Here is an 8,350-nt window from a genome sequence, read left to right as displayed (position 1 = left end):
AGAATAAAGCATTAAAAACTAGATAGATTCCCCTCCATGAAACATTACTTTGCACTAACTGTTTTAACATATGGGATCATTTCCAAGAGTTGTGAAGTATAGAGCTATTATTAGAAGTGTTTGCTAAGAGATACATAATCTCAGCTTCCGACTACTGAAAAACTCTTGCGGCAGCACCAGCTATGTCATTCAGGAAGCCACATGCTATACATTTGTTGATCTTACAGTTTTGTATAATGACAAAAGACATAAGCATGTTCATATAAAAAATAATGGCACTTATAATAATTAATCTTCCAAATAAGGATATTGTGATCTTTCATATTCATTGTTATATATGAAAGTCACAACACAATGTTAGTCTATAATTGGTAGGGTACCAATACAAATGTAGTACAGCTTATTTAACATAATAAGTGTTTAAACTAATATACAATTATACATAAACTTTAAAATTTCATTTTTTTTTTGTTTTTTTAATATGCTTTACTTAGAGATCAGTGGGGTGGGTTGTTGTATGCCCAGTAACAGGTTTACTTGGTAAAATTGACTAACACCATGGTAATGTTTAAATTTTATGTACAAAAAGTATAAAATAAATCCATATAAGCACCTGATTTGTGACAAATAAATATAGTGTACCAATAAATCATACAATTTGATGAAAACACTGCAAAAATACATAATCATGGTACAACATACTCACAATCCATCTAGCCAGTTTTATGGAGTGCATTTGGTTTGGAGAAACATAACCAAGTATAAACTACCAGTCTGGTAAAAACATATATCTGTCTATCTATCTATCTATCTATCTATCTATCTATTTATCTATCTATTTATTCTACACGTGTGAGTCTATAAACACACAAATACATGATTACCATTGCTATTAAAGAATTGAATGCATTTTAGTTCATATGAAACATTACTACAAACATATTGTACTGTTGTACACACATATTAGTGCATGTTGTGTGCATATATAGACACACAGTTGTTATTATTATGTACACAATTTCAGTGCAAAGCAAACATTGTTAAGAAAACACAATAAACACAAGTAAAACATACTGTTGGCTTTATGGGTCAGAAGAGAAGTAAAACTAATTATCAGTATAATGTATTTCATGAAAGCACTAAGCTAAGCAAATCATATTTAGCACCTGTGGCAAGCTAAAGGTAAATCTTACCATCTGACCTATGTATGTATGGTTCTCTTCACCTGAGGGTTTAGCACTTTTAAAATTGACAACAAAAAGTGAGACAAGTTTCAAATACTCTTACATTTTGTTTACAACATTATTGCATTTGCTAAGCTATTATTAAATCTCCATCTAAGTAAATATTACTCAAAATAGCTATGGAAAAGGTGAAATCTAAGTTACAAAACATTTATTTTCTCTGTCTATACTGGCAATACTCTTTAATTTACAGGCAGTGATGTATTTTAGAATAAATCACTAATGTGCATTTGCTATACAGTCCTGTGTAAACTGAAAAGCACCCAAACTCAAGTAATTATGTAAAATGAGCATCTATATATATTAAAAACATTTATTTTTTTCATGCAACACAAGTTGAAACACAAGTCTGTTTATTTTTTAATGAATTAACTACCCGGTATATGGGTTGATTACCAAATATATATATATATTCTATTACTCTATTACAATCATTTTAACTGTTCTATAATGGATATTAACATCTGTATTGTATATGTACAGAACGGTAGTGTATAAACGAACACAGATACTAAATATACACCGCTGGAACAAGAGTACAATTACTCTTACAGCATTCACTACAGATCACAAGAACTGGTGTTCATCTGTCTCTCATTGCTGTCTCTCATACATTAACCTTGATTAGCACCCAAAATAGAAATGCGCTTTCAAACTACCCTTGGCAGGTTTAGTTCTCAAAATATTCCAGAGATGGAGAGCGTCCTGTGTGAATATAACACACTGTAAAAGAGCAGCTCAGATACAAATCACCAGAACATGTGGCTTTAATATCTAAAGACTGATGTACATTGACATATTGTATCAAACTGGACATTTAAAGGCCCTGGGAAACACAAGCTTCGGTCCCAACAGGACCAATACAAAGTGAGCTATGCACATGTTATACATTGGAGGAAAAAATCCATGGAGTTAGATGCAATAAGAAGCTACCATTTTCTATTAAATCTCCCTGTAATGGTAGCATAGTGCATGTGGCTGAATTAGTCAAAAGGCACAACATACATTACTAGAAGCAAGCAGCGCAAGGGGATGGATGCAGTGAGCATCATAGGCAGAATTGTGCATCCCTTTCTCTATGACATTTTTCTCTGACAAGGTGCTAGAAATAGGAATGAATCACCTTTGTTTGTAAGCCAGCATGCAGCACATACCATTAGTGGATCCGCTGGATATCCTGAGAAATCACTGCAGAGGTCGGTATGTGAAACAGTATGTTATCCACAGGCAAGTGATGCTGCTGCTGCTGCAAGAGGCAGATGAAAGCAATGAGAAGGGCCTCCCAGGCAGCGTCTGCCTTCAATGCAGACAAGCCCTGCCTCCCATGCATTCAGCACGCCCAGAGTCAGGATGGAGCAGTGAAACGAGAAAAAAGGCAAAGGGAAGATCACAACCAATCCAACACTTAGCAAAAACATGTTTAACCCCTTGTCTGCCAACAGCATCCTGCCTGTGTTTATGAAAGCACTGCAGACCTCTTTTATAGTCAACTGGGGTTTAACAGACACATGTACAGTATAGTGTTGGTGACTAATGAAAATCAAGAGCAGATAAGAAAGTACAGTGGTGCTGGTAAGTAATTGAGATATATATATATATATATATATATATATATATATATATATATATATATATATATATATATATATATATATATATATATATATATATATATATAAAACAATAAGTTCACTTTATGCAAAGCAAAAATAGTAGCAACTATTTACTTAAACAGCAGCAGCAGCAACTGATAGTCTGAAGGTTATAATAAAGTCAACAGTATTGCTTCCACTATGCAGAGACATGTACTGTACAAAATTCAGTATATATACGAAGAGCAATAGGTCCAGCACTAGTGAAAAAAAAAACCATAGTTCATAGTAAATACTGGAGTGCACATCTGCCAGAGGGTCCTGTATCACCTCTGGTGTGTAAATCCAAGAGAAAAGTAACACATGGCGCCAGCACTCTTTCTTTTAAAGTAGAAAATCTTTATTGAGGTGTCATCTTAGAAGGACACCTCAATAAAGATTTTCTACTTTTAAAGAAACAGTGCTGGCGCCATTTGTTACTTTCTCTGGTATATATATATATATATATATATATATATATATATATATATATATATATATATACACACACTTTTGAGTGCTTACTAGTCAAACACCATGTCATATAAAATATACATTTTAAACAAATTTAATATTTTTTTAATAGAAATACTTGAAATACCTTTGTTCTTCACTTAGAAGAAAATATCTATTTTTTATTTTGAAATATATACAGTATATATGGGCAAACGGAGTTAGTGGCAGTGCAGCCGCATTATCCAACCACCAGATGTTACCTCACCTGTATTATGCTTGTAAACTAACATTTTACTTTTAGCTTGTAATACCATCGCAAGGATAGGAGCACTATTAATTTGACTTGAGCGCAGTTAGCCCTCAATATCGCTAATATTTTTGTGCTCCACTTGTAATGAACCCCTTTATGAGGACAATTATGCATGCATGCTCACAGTGATCAGCGCATGTCCTTGTTGGCTGCTTAGCGTGCACTCTAAGTCCATCTAGGCAATTTAAAGGGACAGTCTACATGAAAATGTTTATTGTTTTAAAAGATAGATAATCCCTTTATTACCCATTCCTCAGTTTTGCATAACCAACACAGTTATATTAATACATTATTTACCTCTGTGATTACCTTGTATCTAAGCCTTTGCAGACTGCCCCCTTATCTCAGTTCTTTTGACAGACTTGCATGTTAGCCAATCAGTACTGACTAATAAACAACATTATCTGTATGGCACACATGACCTAATAGGATCTAACTGTGAAAAACTGTCAGAATGCACTGATAAAAGAGGCAGTTTAACAGTTTAGAAATTTAGAAATTAACATATGAGCCTACCTAGGTTTAGCTTTCAATATAGAATACCAGGAGAACGAAGCACATTTGATGAATAAAAATAAATTGTGAAGTTGTTTAAAATTGCATGTCATATCTGAATCATCAAAGTTTTATTTTGAGTTGACTTTCCCTTTAAATGTAAAATCTGAATGGCGAGAGCATGTTCTGTAAAGATCTTCGCTCTACCCTTTCCTAAGGTCATCCCTCTATTGCCGGTTCGAAACCATGAGGAGGAAAATTTTAGATAAAAAATGTCATCCATGGAATATATGTTTGCAAAGATATTTGTAGGCTTTAGATAGTATAATGTATTGTGTTTATAATATCTAAAGCCTACATATATCTTTGCATCTTAAGATTATCAGAGTGATATGAAATGGACATGAAATCCAAAATGTTTCTTTAATGATTAAGATAGAGCATCCATATGTAAGCAACTTTCTAATTTACTTCTATTATCGGATTTGCATCATTCTCTTGGTTTCCTTTCTTGAAGGAACAGCAATGCACTACTAGGAGCTTGCTGAAAACATTGGGAAGCCAATAACAAGAGGCATATATGTGCAGCCACCAATCAGCAGCTAGCTCCCAGGTCCTGAGCCTATCTAGGTATTCTTTTCAACAGATACCAAGAGAATGAAGCAAATTAGATAAAAGAAGTACATTGGAAAGTTACTTAAAGGGACAGTAAACCTTAAAAATAATGTTATATAATTCTGCACATAGTGCAGAATTATATAACATTATTTTAGTGCTATAGTTATAAATGCAGTTTTTCCCTTTTAATATTTTAAAAATATGGCGCTTTTACAGACCCGCTCTCTGCTCTCTGCTGAGCGGGTTTTTTTTTTTACTCAGCGCATCGGGCCAGCTGTATAGTCACAGCCCGGCCCGACTGCGCCATAACATTAAGTGAAGCTCGCTCCTGCTGTCAGACAGAGCAGGAGCGAGCTGCACTTAGTCTTATCGCGCAGTCGGGCCGGGCTGTGACTATACAGCTGGCCCGATGCGCTGAGTAAAAAAAAAAACCCGCTCAGCAGAGAGCAGAGAGCGGGTCTGTAAAAGCGCCATATTTTTAAAATATTAAAAGGGAAAAAAGGCATTTATAACTATAGCACTTAAATAATGTTATTTAATTCTGCACTATGTGCAGAATAATATAACATTATTTTTAAGGTTTATTGTCCCTTTAAAATTCCATGCTCTATCTGAATCATGAAATAAACAGTTTGGTTTAAATGTCCATTTAAATCAAACAGGAAATATTGTCAGCATTGTCAGGAGTTCATTCCTTACTGACTATTAAGGGCAACTCCATAAACATAAAAAGAAAGAGTAAATTTGCTTAGGACAAAAGCATTAAAACATTTTTTTAAAATTAAATTAAAATGGCCTTCTTTAGAGGCAACAAAATTGGGTTTTACTGTTTAAAGTCCATACGGACATGAATGCATGGCCACATGATCTTCTCAGTGCACAGAAAAGTATAGACAGGTCAAAACTGAAATGTGAATTGGTGTATTTGAATTTTAAACTGAACCAGTTTGGGCAATCTACTTCCATTAGCAAAAATGCTTCTAGTAAAAGTTATTACTGGTTTTTTTAACAGCATGTGCCCATATGGTGTGAGTGCCCCCTGCACCAGCATTCAAACACCACACTGTTTCAGTTAGTCAGAAGTGGCTTGTATGGCATAAATGAAGTCTTAAAAAGATGCAATACACCTCACTGTAAGCTTTCTGAACAGGCCTGTAGTTAGAATCCTGATCTTCTAGTAACACATAGAATATGTGCATATGTTGCTGAAACAGTAATGACTTTTACTAGAAGTATGTTTGCTTCGATTACACTCTTAGCCACATCACTTGGTGATACTACAGTGGGGTTTCCTGCTACACCAGGAGGAGTGGGATAGGTTGACAGAGGGAAATTGTTGTAACTGCAAATTCTGTTCAGCTTTTTCTGGGCCAGATTACAAGTGGAGCACTAATTAGCACTTTCTCTAGAGCACTTACTGTGATAGAAGTAAACTTTTTGTGAGAGGTGGGTTGCGCTGGTTATAGGAGTCATAAGTAAAAAGTGATCGCTCCAGCGCTAACTCGGTGCGAGCAAAAAAACTAACATCCTACTCACATACTAACCCAAATCGCCATAAGACCCCTTCTCTTATAACCCCTAAACCACCACATTGCCCACCGCAAAGTCTCCACTACACTATTAACCCCTAAACTGCCAACCCCCCACATCGCAAAGTAATCTATACTATTAACCCTTAAGCCGCTAGCCCCCACATTGCAAAGTAATTCACTAACATCTAAACTCCCTAACCTAACACCCCCTAAGTTAACCCAAAATAGACTAACCTTACCATTATTTTAAAAAACCTAACTACCTTTAAAAAAATAAAAACTTACCTGAAAATTAAAAAAATCTAACCTTATCTTTAAAAAAAACTTTAGGAAAACAGAGGACTAATAGCGTAGTTTAGTGCAACTGTTGCCTCTGGACAAACTCAAGTTTGAGCTGTAAATATGATTGCGTTCACGTGAGCCCATTTACTTTCAACTTGTAAAATGAGCACAAATTTGCAGTAATTTGAATAGCACGCCACTTGTAATATGGGTTTGAGCGTATAAACACTGCGTTCTCACAATCATGTTTACGCCCCTCGCACTAACGATAGTGCTCCACGTGTAAGCTAGCCCTCTGTTTGCCTAAAGTATTTTGTTTTGCTATTTTCTGGATTTTTTTTTTAAATACAAAAAAAATAATTAATAAGGTAAAAAAGCACACAATACAATAAGCATTGCTGTTGTGTTTGAACATATATGGCTGTATCCTACTTAAAGACTAACCCTACGACCTACATCTTCAGGTATACAGCACTTTGGGTACAAACACATAATATTAAACATAGTGTTTATGTGCAATTTTACATATAAGAGGAAAACTTATTTGCACTTAGTGCTCACTTAAATCAGAGCTTCTTGATTGACCTTGATTAGTAAAGCTATTTCTTTCAAATTTGCCCTAATTATTTTTGTATACAAAAATGAGCTCTGCAACTACTGAAAATGTTACAAATGTCAAGGAATGCTAATTAATTTCTCTAACATAACTCTACAGAGAAGGTGTAACCCTAGAGAAGCCAAGATTGAATTTAAAGTGTTATCATCAGCTAAAACGCATTCTGTTTTATTGCTCTATATTACTGACGTAAAAATATTTTAATGCATTGCCCACAATTAAGTATAAAATGCCCTGTACCAGGTGCAGTGGCGTCACTAGGGGGGGGGGCGGGGGGGGGGGGGGGGCGGGCCGCACCCGGGTGACACCCTCCAGGGGGTGACACCAAAAAAAAATTCAAAGAAATACAATGTTGAGATGCATAGATTTTTTTTTTATTAGAGGGGCTGGCATTTGTGAACATTGGTGGGACTGGAGAAGTTGTAGACACACAATTTTTTTCCCCTTTGAGCCAGTGCTGCAATTTCAACAAATAGTTTTCCCGGCTGCTTTTGCTTGTTTGTACTTTTCTTCTCCCCTGCCCAATTTAGATATGAATGTTGTGGGCATGCCGTGGGGCTTGCAAAGTTGCGCTGCTAGCCTAAACCTGCCTGCCTATCTGTGCTCACTGCTCAGTGACATGTGGAGCAGTGGAGTCACTCACTGCTGTGCTGCCTCTCTAAACGGGAACTGGCAAATCATGAGGGGATGCCTGGAACCTGACCGCATGACTGTTTGACACTGTCTTTAAAGTGAAGGAGCCACGTATGATGCCCACCAGACCATTACGGTTACGGTACACTAAGTGCACACTGAACAGGTAGGAGGGCGGGCGGGGGTCTGGGGGTGGGCAGAGTGCAGAGGTGATTGGCCATAAGAAGCGGTAGGCACGTGGCCCGGCGCTGTGCACTGACAGGCTTGGAACAGAGTCAGAGAGCAGAATTTTCATAGTTTGCGCCTAAACCTTTTCTTTAGTGATTTATTTTTAGAGTGCTCTGTTTATCTTTCATTTGATGCTCTGCTGAGCCAGGGAGCAGCTCTAGGCATGAGCTTCATAATTAATGCAGTGCAGTTTACATATTTTGTAAGTTAGTGTCTGAGTTTTTGTGTGTGTGTGTCTGAGTGTGTTTCCGAGTGTTTGTGTGTGCATCTGAGTATGTTTTTAAGTGTGTCTGAGTGTTTGTATG

The 8,350-nt window shown here is 36.3% G+C and overlaps 1 protein-coding gene across 2 annotated transcripts in view; it reads right to left on the bottom strand.

Moving 5' to 3' along the window:
• B3GALT1 (beta-1,3-galactosyltransferase 1) overlaps positions 1-2,500 on the bottom strand; it is a 936,189-nt gene extending 933,689 nt beyond the window's left edge. For both annotated transcript variants that reach the window (XR_008400111.1, XM_053698394.1), the window contains exon 1: positions 2,399-2,500. The gene's annotated coding sequence lies outside the window, so the exon portion shown is untranslated. The remainder of the gene's footprint in view (positions 1-2,398) is intronic.
• Positions 2,501-8,350: the final 5,850 nt, after the last annotated feature.

The sequence above is a fragment of the Bombina bombina genome, chromosome 1 (genome assembly GCF_027579735.1).
Source record: "Bombina bombina isolate aBomBom1 chromosome 1, aBomBom1.pri, whole genome shotgun sequence".
In the NCBI taxonomy this organism is placed as follows: Eukaryota; Metazoa; Chordata; class Amphibia; order Anura; family Bombinatoridae; genus Bombina; species Bombina bombina.
Note: the sequence above shows the minus strand (reverse complement) of the source record. Positions and strands in the feature narration are given on the sequence as shown.